Raw genomic sequence first — 19942 nt, forward strand, 5'->3', positions numbered from 1 at the left:
ATAAGAAAAGCAAAAGCTAAACACACAACACCAATCCAAATGCCACATGAAATTGACCGCAAAACTATCAATTAAATCAAAACACTGACTTAGTTGTCGCCCACACGAACCTCCTAATAGTCGTTCCAGGAAGACATTAACCCATATAAAGATGAGTAATAATAATAATTAACCAGCAGTAGAGCTACACAAAAATATTATAAAATAGTAGAAGAGAAACAAAAGAAATGTAAATGAAGAACATACATGAAAAATATCACCATGTTGTAAATGAAATTATGACCAAAAGCACAAAAATATTAAGGAAATACTATCTTTTTAAAACAAGAGCTGAAAGGAGAAATAAAGGAGCTTAAGAAAGAAATAAGGAGACAATTAAGTAAGATAAAAAATGAGGGCAGAGCTCAGGGGGAAAATTGGAAAGAAAAACAAAAGTATCAGAAACAAAGGCTCAATGGGAAGCAGCACAAACAACAAAGCTGAAAGAGAAGTGTTAAAAGTTGAATTGTGTCTCCCCAAAATTTGTATGTTGAAGTCCTAACTCCCAGTACATCAGGAGGCAACCAAATTTGGAAAAAAAGAGTTGTTGCAATTCAGTAAAACTAGAGAATAACAGAATAAGAAACAAAAGAGAACAATATGCCACTTGGAAACTGGGGGGAAAAACTCTTAAAGAACTCTGAGGTCAAAGAGTAAATCAAAATTTGAAATCAAAAAATAGATGTAAATTAACAATAAAATGCTACATATCAAAACCAATGAGATATTGCTAATTCTGTTCTCACAGCAAATTTCATAGACTTAAGTCTTCACAACCTCATTCATTTCCACCGGTCTCTTGCCGAGCAGCTGTGGCTCTTGTCACCTGTCCCTCCTCTACTGCTGCCCCTGCAAGGCTTTGCTGTCTCAGAAGCCACCTCCAGTGACTCATTGCACCCCAGTCTCTCCACTACATTCCCCGCCAACCGCAATCAAAATCATTGATGCCATGTCGAGCTATTCCAGTGACCAAGACCTCGGCGGATCAAGGGTTTGATGCACCTCGATTTGGAGGAAGTAGGGCAGGGCCCCTACCAGAAAAGAAGTTTGGAAACCCTGGGGAGAAATTAGTTTAAAAGAAATGGAATCTTGATTAGCTGCCCAAATTTGAGAAGAATTTTTATCAAGAACACCCTGACCTGGAGAGGCGCACAGTCCAAGAGGTAGAGACATACAGAGGAAACACTGAAATTACAGGTTAGAGGTCACAACTGCCCAAAGACAGTTCTGAGTTTTTATGAAGCTAATTTCCACAAAAACGTCATGGATATAATTGCAAGACAGAACTTTACTGAACACAGTGCTAGTCAAGATCAGGGATGGCCAATTGCTCTAAGTGGTTTGGATATGGTTGGAGTAGCATAGATGGGATTCAGAAAACATTGTCCTATTTGCTGCCTGCCATTGTCCACACCAATCATCAGCCATTCCTAGAGAGAGTGATGGGCCTATTTGCTTGGTGCTGGCACCAACTTGGGAACTGGTCCAACAAGTGCAGCAAGTAGCTGCTGAATACTGTCAATTGAAGTCTACTTGCATCTATGGCGGTGCTCCCAAGGGACCACAAATATGTGATTTGGAGAGAGGTGTGGCAATCTGTATTGCAAGACCTGGAAGACTGATTGACTTTTCAGAATGTGGGAAAACAAATCCGAGAAGAACCATTTACCTTGTCCTTGATGAAGCAGATACAATGCTTGATATGGGCTTCGAACCCCAAATAAGGAAGATTGTGCATCAGATAAGACCTGACAGACAAACCCTAATGTGGAGTGCGACTTAGCCTAAAGCAGTAAGACAGCTTGGTGAAGATTTCCTGGAAGACGGTACTCATATAAACATTGGTGCACTAGAACTGAGCACAAACCACAGCATTCTATAGATTGTGGATGTGTGTCATGATGGAGAAAAAGAATGAAAAAACTTATTTGTCTAATGAAAGAGATCATGAGTGAGAAGGAGAATAAAACCATTGTTTTTGCTGAAACCAAAAGATGTAATGAATTTACTAGAAAAATGAGGAGAGGTGAGTGGCCTGCCATGGGTATCCATGGTGACAAGAGTCAACAGGAACGTGACTGGGTTCTAAATGAATTCAAACATGGAAAACCTCCTATTCTGATTGCTACAGATATGGCCTCCAGAGGGCTAGATGTGAAAGATATGAAATTTGTCATCAATTATGACTACCTTAACTCCTCAGAGGATTATATTCGTCGAATTGGAAGAACTGCCTGCAGTACAAAAACAAGCACAGCATACACTTTCTTTACACCTAATAACATAAAGCAAGTGAGCAACCTTATTTCTGTGCTTCGTGAAGCTAATCAAGCAATTAATCCCAAGTTGCTTCAGTTGGTGGAAGACAGAGTTTCAGGTCGTTTCAGGGGAAGAGGAGACATGAAGGATGACCCTCAGGACAGATACTCTGCAAGCAAAAGGGGTGGATTTAATACCTTTAGAGACAGGAAAAAGTATGACAGAAGTTACTCTAGTCTGCTGAAGAGAGATTTAGAGGCAAAACCCAGAATGGTGTTTGTAGTGCTGCAAATTACATCAAAGGGAGCTTTGGAAGTAATTTTGTGTCTCCTGGATTACAGACCCATTTTAGGAATGGCAATCCAACAGGTACTTACCAGAATGGTTATGACAGCACTCAGCAATAAGGAAGTAATATCCCAAATAAGCACAACAGTATGAAGCTACCGCAGCTGTGTCTGTGAATGGTTATCGAATGCCAACAGAATATTCATTCTCAGTAAGACCTTAGAAGTATATGTTAAGTTCTGTTTTTCATAGTTATTCTTTTTATTGTGTGTTATCAGACAAGATAGTTATTTGAGAAACATGGGAAATCAGAAATGACTGCAGTGCAGCAGTAATTATAGTGTAATTTTTCACTAATTAAGTTGGATATTCCTCTATATTCCTGAAACAGGTTTTAGGGTTTTTAAAAAAATTATTAGAAAATGCAGGCAGTGTTTTTACAAAACTAAATGTACAGTTATTTGAAATATAGTAAATGAAGGCAATGCATAGCCGTCCGATAAAAAAATATTTAAAGACTGAAAAAAAAACTTCACATTAATCAAGAAAGTATAAAAATAAATGACAAGTCATCCAAATGAAGAAGTTAGAAAAATAGTGCTAAAATAATTAATTATGATCATGCAGAATTACAGATTTAATAAATTCAATAAGAGAATGGGAAGCAAGTACATTCAAAATTTAAAACGGGGAGTAAAAGATGTAAAGAAAACACTTATGATACTACTTAATGCAACTTTATTCAAATAAACCTCAAACTCCTATGTAGTAGATATTTCTGAGAAAAAATATTAAAGTATAAAAATTGACCACAAAGAAGTTATAAAATTAAATAGATTAATACAGAAGACTCAATGAGAGCTGCAAAGGAATTTTTTAGCATAATATTAGATACTAAAATGTGACAAAAACAGCACAAAAAGAAAAATGCAAATCTTGTTAAGGAGTTTAAATGTAGAAACACAAAATGAAATACTGGAAAATGGAATACAGCAGCATATTTAAAGCATGACATGCTGTGGCACAATGGGCCTCATACAAAGCATTCAAGGATAGTTCATTTGGGGGAAATATTTGAATATATTGAATTAATTGATCACAGGGTGAAAGTCAAATAATTAGCTTTAGAGATGTTTGTCTTAGTCAGCTTGAGCTGCTATAACAAAATACCATAGACTGGATGGCTTAAACAACAGTTTATTTTCTCACAGTTCTGGAAGCTAGAAATCCAAGATCAAGGTGCCAGCATGGTCGATATTGGGTGAGGGTTCTCCTCCTGGCCTGTCACTTTCTCCCTGTGTTCTCACATGGCAGACAGGGGTGGGAGGGGATTGAGAGCAAGTTCTCTGGTATTTCTTCTTAGAAGAGCACTAATCCCATCCTCATCTAAACCTAATTAATCCCAAAGGTCCCATCTCCAATTTCCAGGAAATTTGGAGAATACATAGTTTAGTCTATAGCAATGTTGAAAATATATTTAATAAAATTCAGCATGTACTCTTATTAAATAGGAATAAATAAATATTTCCTTAAGATAATGAAATGTATTTATTTCAAAACAAAGCATCATGTTTAACGGAGAAACAATAAAAATTTTTCTATTGTAAATAGGAATAAGTAAAGATTTTCAATATCATCACTATTCTTTTCTTAATCAATGCAGATGAGAAAGAATCTATGAGTCCATATGATCAAATGCTCACGTTAAAATTTAAAATTTGATGTTTGACAAATGTATATACTTTTGTAACCACAGCCCCCCAAAAGTTTTCTTCTGCTTCTTTTTAATCAATTTTTTCCTAGTTTTATAATTGTTCTCTATTATTTCACATAATTCTGCATATACTACCCTAAACAATTAGAAAGTGTGAAATAAAAAGAATAAAAGCTAAAAAGGAAGAGAGAAAATAATCACTCCTTATAACTAACACAGTAATTGCAAATATAGAAATCAACTGAATAAAATGTAGATGTTAAGTTTGTTGGGCACAAAATTAATGTTCGAAAGTCAACAGCCCTTCCCATATTTAAATAACCACTAACTGAGACATACATTTGTCTTTATTCACTTTCCATCTAACTGAGATACCCAACAGAGAAACCTTGGAGACCGTGTGTTGAAGATGGCTGAGCTACTGTCACCCTCGGTCCCTAAGCAGACAGATCCTTCTACTTATCCCCACTGAAATATTCTCATTAAACAGTTAGAAAAATAAGAAATGAATTTCTACTGTGTTTGAGAGGAAAATAACTAATGGTTACAAAATCTATTTACAACAGAAACAAAAAGTGTGCAAATTCTATGTGAAACTTTAGTCTATAAAAAAAAATTGAAGAAATGGAAAGTCATATGGGTTTTAGGATGGAAAGATTTAATGCTATAGAGATGTCATATTTCTCTAAATTAATTTATGAATTATAAAGAGCCCAATAATATATCAATAGGGTTTTTAAAAATAGAGAAGTTGATTCTAAAGTTAGAGAAAAAAAATGTACAAGAATTACTAGGAATAGTTATAAATAATACATAATGAAGAATGATAAGCACTCTATCATGTTTTAAAATATTTTCTTTGTTTAATAATTGTTTTACTTTTCAATTACAGTTGAATCCAATATTCTATTCATTTTAGGTATACAACATAGTGTTTAGATATTTATATATAACTTATGAAGTAGTAACCCCTATAAATTTAGACCCATCTGACACCATACATGCAATAACCATAGATAGTTATTACAATATTATTGATTATATTCCTTTTGCTATGCTATACTCTGCATCCCCATGACTATTTTATAACTATCAGTTTGTACTTCTTAATCGCTCCCCCTTTTTTACCCAACCCACCTCCCAGCTGACAACCATCAAAATGTTCTCTGTATCTACCAGTTTGTTTCTGTTTTGTTTGTTTCTTTTGTTCCAATATACTCATAAGTGAAATCATATGGCATTTATCTTTTTCTGCAGCAGTGCTAGAGCTCAAAGTGAGTGAGTCCATCAGGGAATAAGTCCATGTGTGTTGACCTTTTAAAGGGAACCCCTGAGACTCTAGTAACCTTCCCTCTCCCTCAGCCACAATCTCCACTGGTTTTCACAGTCAACTGTTGTGAGGACTTCTCTTCCTGGCACTGGAACTCTAGGTTGGGGAGCCTGGTGTGGGCCTGGAATCCCTTGCTCATCCTGGTGGCTACTGGAGCTGAGATATCCCTCCCAATTTTTAAATGCCACACATGGGTATGAGGCCAGCTCCTTCAATTTCTCTACCCCTCTTGCTAGTTTCAAGGTGTCTTCTTACATGTCCATAATTGTATGACTTTGGTTCAGCAAGACTTCAGGTAATTCTAAATGATGGTTGTTCTGTAGTTTAGTTGTAATTTTGATGTGGTCATGAAAGGATGCAAGTACAGCATTTACCTATTCCACCATCTTGACCAGAGACCAACATTTTCTTTTTTTTAATTCAATAAGTATTTGAGTGACTTCTAAGTATCAGGCATTGTTATAGGCATACAGCCATTAAAATATCTCTTGTACTAATGGTTCTTTAGTTAAGAGTATAGAGAATAAATAAATATTTATGCATTCTAAATATAATAAGACTACAAATACATATATAGTAGAGTATAATATAAGGCCATAATATGTACTAAAAAAAAAGCAGAGTAAGCTACAGAACTTAAAACAGGATGGTACTGGCACACAGGTATACTAAGAGAACAATGGATCAGAAGGGAGAGTTCAAAAATATACCCATACATATACAACAATGCAGTATTTGACAAAGGTGGCATTTTCTGTTAGTGAAGAAAAGATGTGTTATTTGGTAAATGGTGTTGGGATAAAGTAGCCACCTAAATCAAAACTTATTTCCTACCTCATTCCTTACCCCCAAAATATGTTGATAAGGATCACTTCAATGTTAAATGCAAAAAAACAAACAAACAAACAAACAAAAACTACTAGAAGAAACTATGAGAGAAATAAGTAATCTTGGACTTTAGAAACATGAGACAAAAGTTAAAAATTAAACATTCTCTTGCAAGGGTGAGAAAGGGAATCTGAGAATCTTCTTCCTTCCTAAATTGATTTAAGCTGATTTTTGCTCTATCCCCTACTCTTCCTTCTCTCTTCCAGAAGTACCTTGTACCACAAGTTTCTGAGACTTTTGGGGGATCTTGTGGTTAAAAATATGGGTGATTTTTAAGTTTCCCTGATCCTGGTTTGAAATTCAATTTATCATCCCATAGTATTTGCTTGACGTCTTCCAAAATTTTGCATTTTGTCTTTTTTTCTTATCCTTGTGAATTTATGCCCTTCTTAAATTATCATTTACTCTAAGTTTATTGGGGATGTAGGAGGAAATGAAAGTAGATGCGTATGTTCAGTCCACCATCTTTACCTGGAAATTACCTTGGAAAGATTTCTCAAAGGATTTGACTCAGTTTATATATCAATTGTCATTGGAACAAAATAAACTATCCCATAACATAGTGGCTTAAAACAACAACCATTTATTTAGCTCATGATTCGATAGGTCAGCAATTTAGGCTGGGCTCAGCTGAGTAGTTCTGGTAATGGTTGGGCTCCTTTATGTAGTTATCTTAGGGTCAATTAGATGTCTCTGTTTCTGGATGATGGCTGGCTGTTGGTTGAGGCATGTGGTCTCATCTTCTAGCTGGCTAGCCTGGGCTTATACATATGGCGATGGCAGAGTTCCAAGAGAATACATGGAAGGACACAGAACCCCTGTGGCTTAGACTGAGAACTGACACATCACCAAATCCACTGTATTCTGTTGTCCAAAGCAAGTACCAAGGCCAGGTTAGATTCAAGAGGTGGGGAAATAGAATCTACCTTTTAATGGGAGGATTTGCAAACGAGGTCTGACAATTAAGTTCACGAACTTGTTGCAACGATGTTGCTCACCTTTTTTGATATCAGAGAGATTATTCATTATGAATTGTACCAACTGGACAAACAGTTAACCAAGTTTACTATTTGGAAGTGCTGAAAAGGATGCATGAAAAAGTTAGACGACTTGAACTTTTCACCAACAATTCATGGCTCTTGCATCACAACAATGTACCAGCTCACACGGCACTGTCTGTGAGGGAGTTTTTAGCCAGTAAAGAAATAACTGCATTGTAACACCCTCCCTACTTAGCTTAACTGGCCCCCAATGACTTCTTCCTTTATCCAAAGATAAAGGAAATATTGAAAGGCAGATATTTTGATGACACTGAGGACATCAATGGTAATACAATGACAGCTCTGATGGCCATTCCAGAAAAAGAGTCCCAAAATTGATTTGAAGGGTGGACTAGGTGCTGGCATCGGTGCATAGCTTCCCAAGGGGAGTACTTCGAAGGCGACCATAGTGATAGTCAACAATGAGATATGTAGAACTTTTTCTAGGATGAGTTCGCAAACTTAATTGTCAAAACCAGTAGCCATTTATAAGGTATGGATTCCGAGAGGTAAACAATTTGGAACATTTTTGTTCCAAATCAATCTACCTAGCATGTACTTTTCCACCCGCCTTTCTTTCAATTTCTGTCCTTTTCCTGATTAGAATGGGGATTGGATGCCTGAAAATGTGGTAACCATATTATAACTACAAGGACAAAGGTGCTGTGATAAGGAGGTTTAAGGGATGCAGTTAGCCTGGGACTGCCTTCTCCTAAACTGTTTGTTGCATGAGATCAATAAACCCCTATGTGTTTAAGCCATTGTAATAGATTTTGTTATTATTGGCAGTCAAATGCAAATAACAAACATCTCATTTCTCTAATCCATTGGGCAAAACATTTTAATTTTCTTATTGTCCTCATGCCTCTCTGACCATTTCTTCCCTTTTTGAGAGCTCTAACATGTCTACCTCTTAAATGTGGGAGTCATAGCATTTTGTTCTCAGCCCACAGGTCTTTTTACCACCAGGACCACCTGGTATGATTGCAATGCACAACAATGGCCATATGTGGTGGCCATACTCCCTACAGGCTTCTTTTTGATTTAATCTATCACTATGGGTTGAATTACCTTGTATCAACATGCTATTCTTATGTCAGTAGATCATGCCCAGACATCTATCTTGCATTCAGATGCATCTATCCAGATGTTTGTTGAACATTTATAGCTAGATACCCTATAGATACCTCAGTCTCAATATCACTCCAAATACTTTTCATCTTTTATCCTAAATGGAGCTCCTTCCTCTGATATATTCTATTTCATTTGATATTACCAATAGCCAATTGGGGAAACTTGCTATTTTCCCTTCTTTCTCCATATCCTTGACTGCCTCACTTTCAAACACCTTGTCTGGGCGATTTTTTTCCCTTATAATATCTTAAATGTGTCTCCTCATTCCTATCCAGATGAACACTGCTTTGTTGAGGACCTCATCATCTCTCATGCAAACTACTGAAAGAATCTGTTAACAGTTCTAGCTGTTTCCAATTATGTCCCAGTTAAATCCATCCTCCACACAGCTGTCAGTGCCATGTATTAAAAATGCAAATGAGCCCATGTCATCCCCCTGCTGAAAACATTTAATGGCATTCGATCAGCTGTGGGATAAAGTTCAAAGCTCCTTAATATAAAGGGAAGATTCTACGTTATCTGTCTCCTGCTGACCCCTCCACCTTAAACTTTGGTGACTCTACTTTGAAATTCATGTTCCATCCACACCCAAATGCTTGCCATTCTCTTCACATAGCATCCCTTTCTGCCTTTTATCTCCAATTTTCTTCATAAATTTAATATTTTAAGACACAGCTCAGGCTATGTCTTACCTTCTCTAGGATACCTTCCCAAATCCCTGTTTATCAGTCAGGGTTTTAAATTCAATCAGTGGAAATTAAATGTGGCTCATTTAAGAAGAAAATGTATTTAATAAATGTTCGGTGTCTTATGGAATCTCCAAGAGTCTGAGAAAAATCAGATTCAGGGCTAAAATTATGGGACAAAAATCAAATTCAGGAACAATAGGCAGAAAGCACAAAACTGGTTCAGTGAGGAAAACACTGCTGCTGCTGCATCTTAATCTGCTGAGTCTATCATCAAAATATCATAGAATTGGTGGCTGAAATGACAGGCATTAATTCTCACAGTTCTGGAGGCCGGGCAGTCAAGATAAAAGTTCTGCCGATTTTGTTTCTGGCGAGCATTCTTATTTTGGATTGCAGGTGGCCACATTTTCACTGTGTCCTCACATGGTAGAGAGAGAGAGCAAGCTCTCTGGTGTCTCTTCTTGTAAGGTCCCATCACAACAGCCCCACTCATATGAATTTATCTAAACCTAATTATCCCCCAAAGGATACCTCTCCAAATACTCTCACAAGGGGGTTAGGGCTTCAACATATGAAATTTGGGGAGATAGAATTCAGTTTATAGCATGCAGTAAGGGTTGAAAGTGGCACTACCAAATTCACTGCTACTGGATACAGGATCTATCATTAGCACTTCTGCCTCTACTGGCAAGGGGACTTGATATGCCTGCACTCACTATTGTCCCTGCCCCAGAGAGAATTCTTTTGGTACTCTCTCCTCATCATCACCTCCATATTCTAAGACTAAGCAGAGCACAAGCCAAGGAGGAGCCTAAGTCATATATCCATGTCTTAGCTGCAAATCAGGCTGGGAAAATAACATAGAACATAAGGACTTCCATATTTATAAGCTAGGAGAATTTCCCCAAACATAAAAAAGGGGTTCAAATGCTGAATGGTCAAAAAGATTTTTTTTTTTTTAAATTCCATTACATTTAATTTGTTTGACTTTCCAACAACAATCTGTATTTTCGTCTTACTCTTACACTTAAAAAATGCTGCTATCTAGCTTAATGCAACAACTCCTCATTATATTAAAAACAAAAAATCACTTGCCACTTTCCCCAAAGAGGTTAACCCAGATAACTGCGTTTGGTTTCAAGTCTAAGACCTCTGCTGTGTCTATTGCTCTTCTAGGCTTCTCACAAATAAGCTGTGGATCAGAGTGTTAAGCGCTACTAACATACTCCTAAAAAATATAAAATTATGGGACAGAGGAAAAAATTCTTTATTTTTGAGTTTAAAAATCAATGATATTTAAAATATATAATAAAATGTACATCATATTTATTTTCTATATATCACACATTTTAAGTGAACAGTTCAATGAGGTTTGACCTGTCAGGAGAATGTCTAACATATCCATTACCCCAGAAAGTTCCCTTGGGCTTCTTTTACAGTCAATGCTCCTGCTCTCCCTCAGGCAACCACTGTTCTGATTTATATGTGATTAGTTTTGCCTGTTTAGAACTTCATATAAATGGCATCATATAGTGTGTGCTTAGCTTCATTGGACCGGCATGTTTTTGAGATTCATTTATGTTGTATGTTTTAATAGTTCATATCTATTGCTGATCAGCATCCCATGTTATGAGTATGCCATAATTTGTTTATCCATTCAGTTGTTAATAGACTCTTTGGTTTTGGGCTATTATGAATAAAGTTTCTTGGATGGTCACGTACAATTCTTTGCATGGACATATGTTTCCACATATCTTGGATAATAATCCAGGAGAAGTAGTATTTCTGGGTCATATGATAAATGTATGTTGAACTTTATAAGATACAGCCAGACTATTTTCCAAGGTTGTTGCACCATATGACATTCCTACCAGCACTGTCTGAGAATTCCAGTGGATCCAAATCCTCATCAGCCTTTAATTTTGGTAATTTCTTTTAAATTCTAAACATTTTAGTGGGTATGTAGTACTATCACATTGTGGGTTTAATTTACATTGCATTTACTGAAGATGTGGAACATCTTTTCCTCTGCTTATTGATAATTTTTAAAATGTCTTTTTGTGAAGCATCTTTTCAAATCTTTTGACTATTTAAAATTTATTTTTTAGAGAATCTCCAAGGGTTTCATACATATTCTTCCTAATCCCTTTAGTAATAGTCAGGATTACTTGTCCTCTTCTTTTACCTTTTTGCCTAAAGGCATGAAAATCTCAGAATAGCCTGAAGGAATTATTGTTTTACCAAATTGAATTTCCTTTCTTGGGTACTAAGACCTTTAGAGCCCAGCTTCATAAGGAGCGTGAAAATAAAAGCTTTCTAAGTGACTCATTTGTATAATGGTGAGAGGTATTGCTTCACTCCCACTTTCTCTTCTGTGTCCCTGCAACCACGTTTTCTGACTTTGGTAGAACAAATACCATATAGAACAGCACGTCATCTTCACTGAGTGTGGTCTCCCCTGATGCTCTGATACTCTTCAATAGACCACTCCACTATTCATTAAGACCAGCTGTTTGGGGATATGGGGTAAGTGCTAAAACCAGTGAGGCCTGTGGACATCAGTCCACTGACCGTCTTCTTGATTGTAAAGTGAGTCTTTGTTTGAAGTAATGTTATGCGAACTCTCGCAATGGTAAATAAGATGATCAGTAAGTCTGCAGATGGGGTAGCTGGCATTCAAAATTGGCAAGCAGGAAAAAAAAATCAAGAATGAATGTTTATTCCAGCGAGGGAAAATCATTTTCCACCTCAAGGTGGAAAGAGTCCAATGCAATCAACTTACTGCGGGGTGGCTGGCTGATCCCTCAGGCGATGGCAGCCTATCAAAGTCTAAGGCTTGGTCATTGCTACTGGCATGAGGAGGACTCAGCTGTGGTGAGGGCCAGGTCAGCCTTGGTGAGGGAACGTCCTAATGACTGAGCCGATGCTTAGCGTCCATCTCTGCACGATCGATGTTTTGGTATTGAGTGCACTGAACAAACATGGAGAACTGGGGAAAGAGGCTGCCTGGCATCCCCAAGACAGTGATTTCATCCCCCTGATTACTAATAATGTCCAGCGCAGTGGGACCTTTTGTTTTGCATTCACATGGGATCCAATGAGGGCCAATTCTGAGCTTTTTATTTACATAACTCATTCCCCAATCTCCAGTCTTTTTTCCGTCAATATCTCTACACATCTAGCCAAGCCATCAGTCACTTCCCATGAATCACTATAGATGCATACTTCAGGCCATCTTTCTTTCCATGGGTGAAATTATACCTCCTGGAGGATTATCCTTAGCCAATGTTCTGAGTGGATCTATATCACCACAACATATTATTCAGAGCATTTGTAAACCAGGCTTACAGTATTTTCTTGTCTCTTAAGTAATCAGAAGGAATTCTCAGGAAGACCCTTGATTTGGGTTGAGGAAGAGATGGCAGTCTGGCAGAAGCGGACACACTGGGGATGTAATCTACTGGCTTATGTAACTTACTTGAGCCTTCAGGATTTGCTTGAACCTATTTCTGTATATAACATCCTCACTTGTCCAAGGGGTGTTGTTGGAAATGAACAATTTTATGACTTGATGAATCACATAAAGCCCTGTACATTATGGGAAATTCAGATTGTGCGATCACTAAGTGTTTCATGATTAGACATACCAGAGCTCAGTAGCAAAAACCAGTCATTTGTCAGAGAAGGCATATTCTAACCCATCGGGAAACTCTGCTTTCATTTGTCTACTTTGGCTCGCCACACACCCCATTTAATACACTGATCTTCCACAGATTATCTGTTGAGTCCTGAGCACCAAATATCCCCCTGGATCAGTTGAAGACCCACCTCTTCCTCTAAGCCTTGGCAAATAGGTTGGAACCTCGTACACAATTACATTGTTAACTTCAAAACCCAGAGACCCAGTAACAATATGCCTTTATATTTGGGATTTGAGGAGGGTGGGGATAAAGAGTGCAGCGAGTTGTCTTTCAATTTGGAGCCGGTATCCCACAATGTCTTAGACCATTGATTCCTACAAGCTCCACTATAGTGGCTCAAGTGTATAGTTTCACGGGAAATAGCTCCTGTCTGCTGATCACACGTAGCTCATAATATTCCCTAGAGTACCATTACATTTTGTTGAAGTTCCTAAAGCATGCAGGACCAGTTGACGTCCTGTGGTGCTGTTGACATGAACAAGGCATCTAGGACTAAGTAGTGGCATAGATCTGAAGAACTGGTGGAGCTCTCATGCTAGAGAGTGGGTGTACTCCTGTCCCTTCCAGTTTAAAACAATGTGCTTCTGGTGTTCTCTCCTTCTTGGGATAGAGCAATAAGCACTGTCTTTCTTTCTGTGATTCTCTAACTTTAAACATAGATCAGAATCACCTGGAGGGCTCATTCAAGCATAGGCTGCTAACCAATACCTCCAGAATTTCTGACTCAACACGTCCAGATTAAATATGGATGTGATAGAAATCAGCACCTTTACATCTTTCAGACCATGGACAGTATCACTAATTCCTTTGTTCTCCCAGGGATATAGTTTTATTTCTGTTTTATAATTTTGGCATGGATTAGGGTGCTAATATGGCACTTCTACCAATTACTGAGTAAACCTCTTAGACAAACTCACACTATGCTATGGGCCCCGGACAAAACTTAAATATCCATCATCCGACTTACATAACTATTAGACTGGAGTGGCATTCTGGGTCCCCAGGAATCAGGCAATTAGCTCAAAATCAGGGTTCAAAAATTCTCAAATATCTGTGTGTTTTTCTTTTCCCAATGTACAGGTACCCTGGCGAATGGCCACAGATTCTTTAGGGAAGGACAGACAAAAAATTATGATACATACTTGTGTTATTACCTCAGTGCATTTGGCTTCCGTTTAGTCAAGAGACTAAATGGAAGGGACTAAATGTGTCTGAATTGACATAGTAGGTGTGAGAATTCAGTGAGAAACGTTTCACTATTATCATGGCTCAAATTAAACCTCTATTGGCCAGTTCTAGTGGTTTTTTTTTTCTTCTTTATTATTATTATACAGATCAATTAGTACCTTAGTAGATTATCCATCTAGTTTAGTCCTAATGGCCTACGTACCACTGGAGAGCTGTGTGGATTCCATTATTTTATTATCAGTCTCATTGCTGGGATCTATTATAACCATTTTCATCTTGTCTTGGTTGGGTAAATACTGCTACTTGACCTCCTCCTACTCCAGAATCTCATCATCCCCACTGAAATTATGGAGCCTATTTTAATGGTGGTATCTCCTACCCACATCCCTGACCAACAGGAAATAGCCACTAAAGTTTTTGTTAAAATGCAGATGCTCCCTTCATCAATGTATTTCTTCAGGACCTTGTGGAGTGAGGATATTCTGGGACCTCCTGGAAAGGAGGGAGTCCTAGTTAGGGGACGAATCTCACATATTCTACACTTCTATCTTTACACTGGATTTCTTTCTCTACATCTCAACCATGACTGCACATTAGAATCACGTGGGGGAGTTCTTAAAAGTCCTATTACCCAGCCTGCATCTCTGTCTAACACTCTTTAGAAGTGGGACCCAGGCATAAGCAAACAAGTACTGTTCAAACTTCCCCAGCTAATTCCACATTGCAATTACAACATGAATATGTAGAATCCCAATTTCATTTAATGTAGGCCACTACTGAGTCTAGATTTCACCGGCTCAAGTTAGGACTTGAGATTCAGACTATATGGTTAGTCTACTCACATTGATAAAATCAACCCAATCTAAAATTAAATGACTTCTTCTCTGTCCTAATACTCTTAGAATTTATTCTCATACATATCCCCCAAGGTTTTTTATAAATAAAAACCTTGAAATTTTAATTGAAGTATAAAATACATAGAGAGTAAAATGTGTAGGATACAGCTCCATGAATTGTACCAAGGGAAGTCACCCTTGTAGCCATTACATTAACCAGAGCTTCAACACCACATCAGAAACTCCTTCATGGCACCTCACAGTCCTTAAACCTTCCACAAAGTTAATTACTATTTTTTAACTTTCAGCACTATGAAGTTATTTCTATCTGGTTTTGAAATTTAAATAAAAGGAATCGTACGGTACGTACCCTTTTATATCTGCCTTCTTTTGCTTAACAGTGTGTCTGTGAGAGCCATCCATATTTTTGTGTGTAGCAGTTGGTTCTCTTTCATTGCTGTATAGTGTTTTATTTTAAGCATTTTACCACATTTTATTGTTATGGCATTTGTGTTGTTTCCAGTTTTTGAATATTCGAATGTTGCTATTGTGAATGGTCTTGTATATATCTTTTGGTACATATATATAAGGATGCATGTCTGTTGTTATTATCAGACTTTAATTTTAGTCATTCTGATGACGGCAGTGAGGTATCTCATGTGGCTTTAATTTGTATTTACCTAATAATGTTCAGCACCTTTCATTTGCTTATTGGATGACCTCTTTTATACAGTGTCTGTTTAAGCCTTTTGCCTGTTTCCTATTAAATTGCCTGTCTTGTTTCTTATTTATAGTTATGAGGCTGGGTCCCCTGAGGAAGGACCTGGATACAACACTACCAAAAATTTATACTGCTAATCTTTCTCCCAGCCTTCCCCAAAGGGACATATGACCTTTACCAGCGTAACCGTATATTGGGGAAAAGAAAAACAATCAGAACTTTCAGATACTACTGGACACTGGCTCCAAATTGACACTAATTCCAGGAGACCCAAAATATCACTGTGGCGCAGCAGTTAGAGGAGGGGCTTATGGAGGTCAGGTGATGAAGTTTTGCTCAGGTCCATCTCACAGTGGGTCCAATGGGTACCAAACCCATCTTGTGGTATTTTTCCAGTTTTAGAATGTGTAATTGGAATAGACACATTTAGCTGCTGGCAGAATTCCCACATTGGTTCAAATGCCAAGTGAAAGCCACTGCCTCTACCCAGGAAAATAGTAAACAAAAAACAATACTGCATCCTGGAGGAATTGCAGAGCTTAGTGCCACCGTCCTGGACTTGAGAGATGTCGGAATGGTGATTCCCTCCACATTCTCATTCAACCCGCCTACCTGGCCTGTGCAGATGACAGATGGATCTTGGACAATGACAATGGGTTACCGTAAGCTAAACCAGGTGGTGACTCTAATTGCAGCAGCTACATCAGATGTGGTTTCATTACTTCAGCAAATGAACACATCTTCTGGTTCCTGGTATGCAGCTACTGATATGACAATGTCTTCCTCCATTCATAATTATAAGGTCCAACAGAAGCAGTTTGATTTCAGCTGGAAAGGCCAGAGCTATACCTTCACTGTCCTATCCCAGGGGTATATCAACTTGCCAGCCCTATGCCGTAATTTAGTTCACAGGGTTCTTGACCATCTTTCTCTTCCACAAGCTATGACACTGGCCTATTAATGATATTATGCTGATTAGAGCTAGTTAGCAAGAAGTAGCAATCACTTTAAACTTTTTGTTATGACGTTTGTGTGACAGAGAGTGGGAAATAAATGCAACTAAAATTCAGGGGCCTTCTACCTTGGTGAAATTTCTCCAGGTCAGTGGTATGGGACATGTTAAGATACCCCTGTAAGAGGAAAGATAAATTGTTGCATCTGGCCCCTCCTACAGCCAAGAAGGAGGCACAAGGCATAGTGGCCTCTTTAGATTTTGGAAGCAACATATTCCTCATTTTGGTGTGTTACTGTGGCACGTTTACCGAATGCCCGAAAAAGCTGCTAGCTTTGAGTGGGGCCCAGAAACATGAGAAAGCTGTGCAACTGGACCAAGCTGCTGTGCAAGCTCCTCTGCCACTTGAGCCATGTGATCCAGCAGTTCCAATGGAGATTGAAGTGCCAGTGGCAGATAGGGGTCTTGTAGGCCTTGGCAGGCCTGTACAGAATTCTAATTCTTTGGAATTTTGGAGCAAGGCCCTGCTGCAATCAGATCACTACTCTCCTTTTGATAAACAGCTGCTGGAATGTTACCAGGCCTTAGTAGAGACTGAATGCTTAACCGTGAGCCATCAATTTACCACATGAACTGAAATGCCTATTGTGAACTGGATGCTATCTGACCCACCAAGTCATAAAGTTGAATGTGAACAGAAACACTCTATCATTAAAAGGAAATGGTATTATGTATGGTCAGGCCTGAGTAAGTTCTGAAGGCACAAATCAGTTACATGAAGAAGTGGCCCAAATGTCAATTGTCCCCATTCCTGCTACACTGTCTCCCCCCCCACCCCCCCCCACCCCAGCCTGCACCTGTGGCCTCATAGTAAGTTCCCTCTGATTAGTTGGCAGGGGAAGAGAAGACTCAGGGCTGGTTTACAGATGGTTCTGAATTTTATGCAGGCACCACCCAAACAAAAGTGGTTGGAAAATTGATGACAAGGAAATTTGAGGAAGAGGTATGTGGTTAGACCTCTTTGAATGGGAAAAACCATAAAGATATTTGTGACCTTGGTGGATGCCTACCACAGGGTGATCCAGCCTACATGGCTTTTGATAATCAAGTCACAGGATGACTCATTCGGTGAACCAGTCAGCCTCTTTCTCTATCCACCCCTGTCTTTGTCCAATGGACTCATGAAGAAACTGGCCATGGTGGCAGGGATGAAGGGCATACATGGGCTCAACAACATGGACCTCCACTCATCCAGGCTGATCAGGCTATGGCAACTGCTAAATGACCAATCTGCCAGCAGCAGAGACCATCATTTGTGCCCTCGATGTGGCAGCATTCCCTGTAGTGATCAGCCAACTACCTGGTGGCAGGTTGATTACATTAAACTGTTAACCATTGAAGAAAGGGCAGCGTTTTGTCCTTATTGGAATAGGCACTACTCTGGATATGGATTTTCCTTCCCTGAACTGAATAATTCTGCCAAAACGATAATCCATGGATTTATAGGATGCCGTCTCCACCATTATGGCATTCCACACAGCATTGCTTCAGGTCAGGGGACTCACTTCACAGTGAAAGAAGTGTGGCATTGGGCCCGTGCTCACGGAAGTCACTGGTCTGAGCATGTTTCCTATTATCCTGAAGCAGCTGGCTTGATAGAACAGGGATATCCTTTGAAGACTCAGTTACAGCACCAGTTCAGTGCAGGACTAGAACAAGATTCTCCAGAAGGCTGTATATGCTCTGAATCAGTGCTCAATATATGGTGCTGTTTCTCCACTAGCCGGATTCACAAGTAGAGGAATCAAGGGGTAGAAAGGGGAGTGTCACCACTCACTATTATCCCTCGTCACCCACTAGCAAAGTTTTTGTTTCATGTTCCTGCAACTTTATGCTCTGCTGGCCTGCAAGTCTTAGTTCCAGATGGAAGAATGCTTCCACCAGGTAATACAACTATGATTCCATTGAACTGGAAGTTAAGACTGCCACCTGGCAGCTTCAAACTCTTCATGCCTTTGTATCAATAGGCAAATAAGTGAGTTATGGTGTTAGCTGGAGTGATTGATCCTGACTATCAAGGGGAAATTGGACTACTATTCCAAAATGAATGTAAGAGAGAGTATGTGTAGAATACAAGAGCTCCCTTAGACTATCTCTTAGTATTACTATGCCCAGTGATTAAAGTCAATGGAAAACTACAACCCAATCCAGGCAGGATTAGTAATAGCCCTGACTGTTCAGGAATGAAGATTTGGGTCACTCCATCAAGTAAGGAACCACAAGCAGCTGAGATGCTTGCTGAAGGCAAAGAGAAAACAGAATGGGTAGTAGAAGAAGGTAGTTATAAATACCAGCTACAACCATTTGACCAGTTACAGAAATGCAGACTATAATTGTCATGAGTATTTCCTCCTTATTTTGTTATGAATAGGTTTGTGTGTGTACATACATATATTAAGCAAACATCTTTCTTTTCTTATGCCCTTATCATATAACATAAGATGTATTGCCTTTATATCTGTTTAAGTAATGTTAATTTTACATTACCTTATTTAAGTTATGGGCTATCAGGGGAAGAGTAAACAGCACTCAAGAATTACTGCCTCCTCTTATGTGAAAGCAATTAGTGCATTTTGGGTTGTAAACAGGATAGTTGTATAATATAAGGAGGAATTACAACCTTGTTTTTATCTTTATTTAGAAATTAAGTATGGTTTAATGAGAAGTGTATGGGTGCCAATTTGACAAGGGGTAGACTTGTGATGGTTAATTTTATGTGTCAACTTGACTAGGCTAAGGACTGTCCAAATAGCTGGTAAAACATGTGTATGGGCATTACCTAGTCCATTGAGGGACTAAGTAGTACAAAAAGGCAAAGGAAATGAATTCACTCTATCTGCTTGAGCTGAGACATCCATCTTTTCCTCCCATCAGACTCTGAAGCTCCTGGTTTTCAGGCCTTTGGACTCAGACTAAATTACACCATGGACTTTCCTAGTTTTCTAGCTTACATACAGCAGATTGTGGAACTTCTCAGCCTCCATAATCACATGAGCCAATTCTTATTCTTTCTATCTATCTATCTATCTATCTATCTATCTATCTATCTATCTATCTACCTATCTACCTATCTAATCTATCTGTCTATCTATGTCATCTATCT

General features: G+C 38.5%; 2 pseudogenes; both read left to right on the forward strand.

Annotated features, from left to right (window-relative positions):
* Nucleotides 1–973: 973 nt before the first annotated feature.
* Nucleotides 974–2762, forward strand: LOC117033340 (probable ATP-dependent RNA helicase DDX5; annotated as a pseudogene).
* A 9430-nt stretch (nt 2763–12192) lies between these two features.
* LOC117033341 (uncharacterized) overlaps nt 12193–19942 on the forward strand; it is a 132255-nt pseudogene continuing 124505 nt past the window's right edge.

Source organism: Rhinolophus ferrumequinum, chromosome 13 (assembly GCF_004115265.2).
Source record: "Rhinolophus ferrumequinum isolate MPI-CBG mRhiFer1 chromosome 13, mRhiFer1_v1.p, whole genome shotgun sequence".
Taxonomy (NCBI): Eukaryota; Metazoa; Chordata; class Mammalia; order Chiroptera; family Rhinolophidae; genus Rhinolophus; species Rhinolophus ferrumequinum.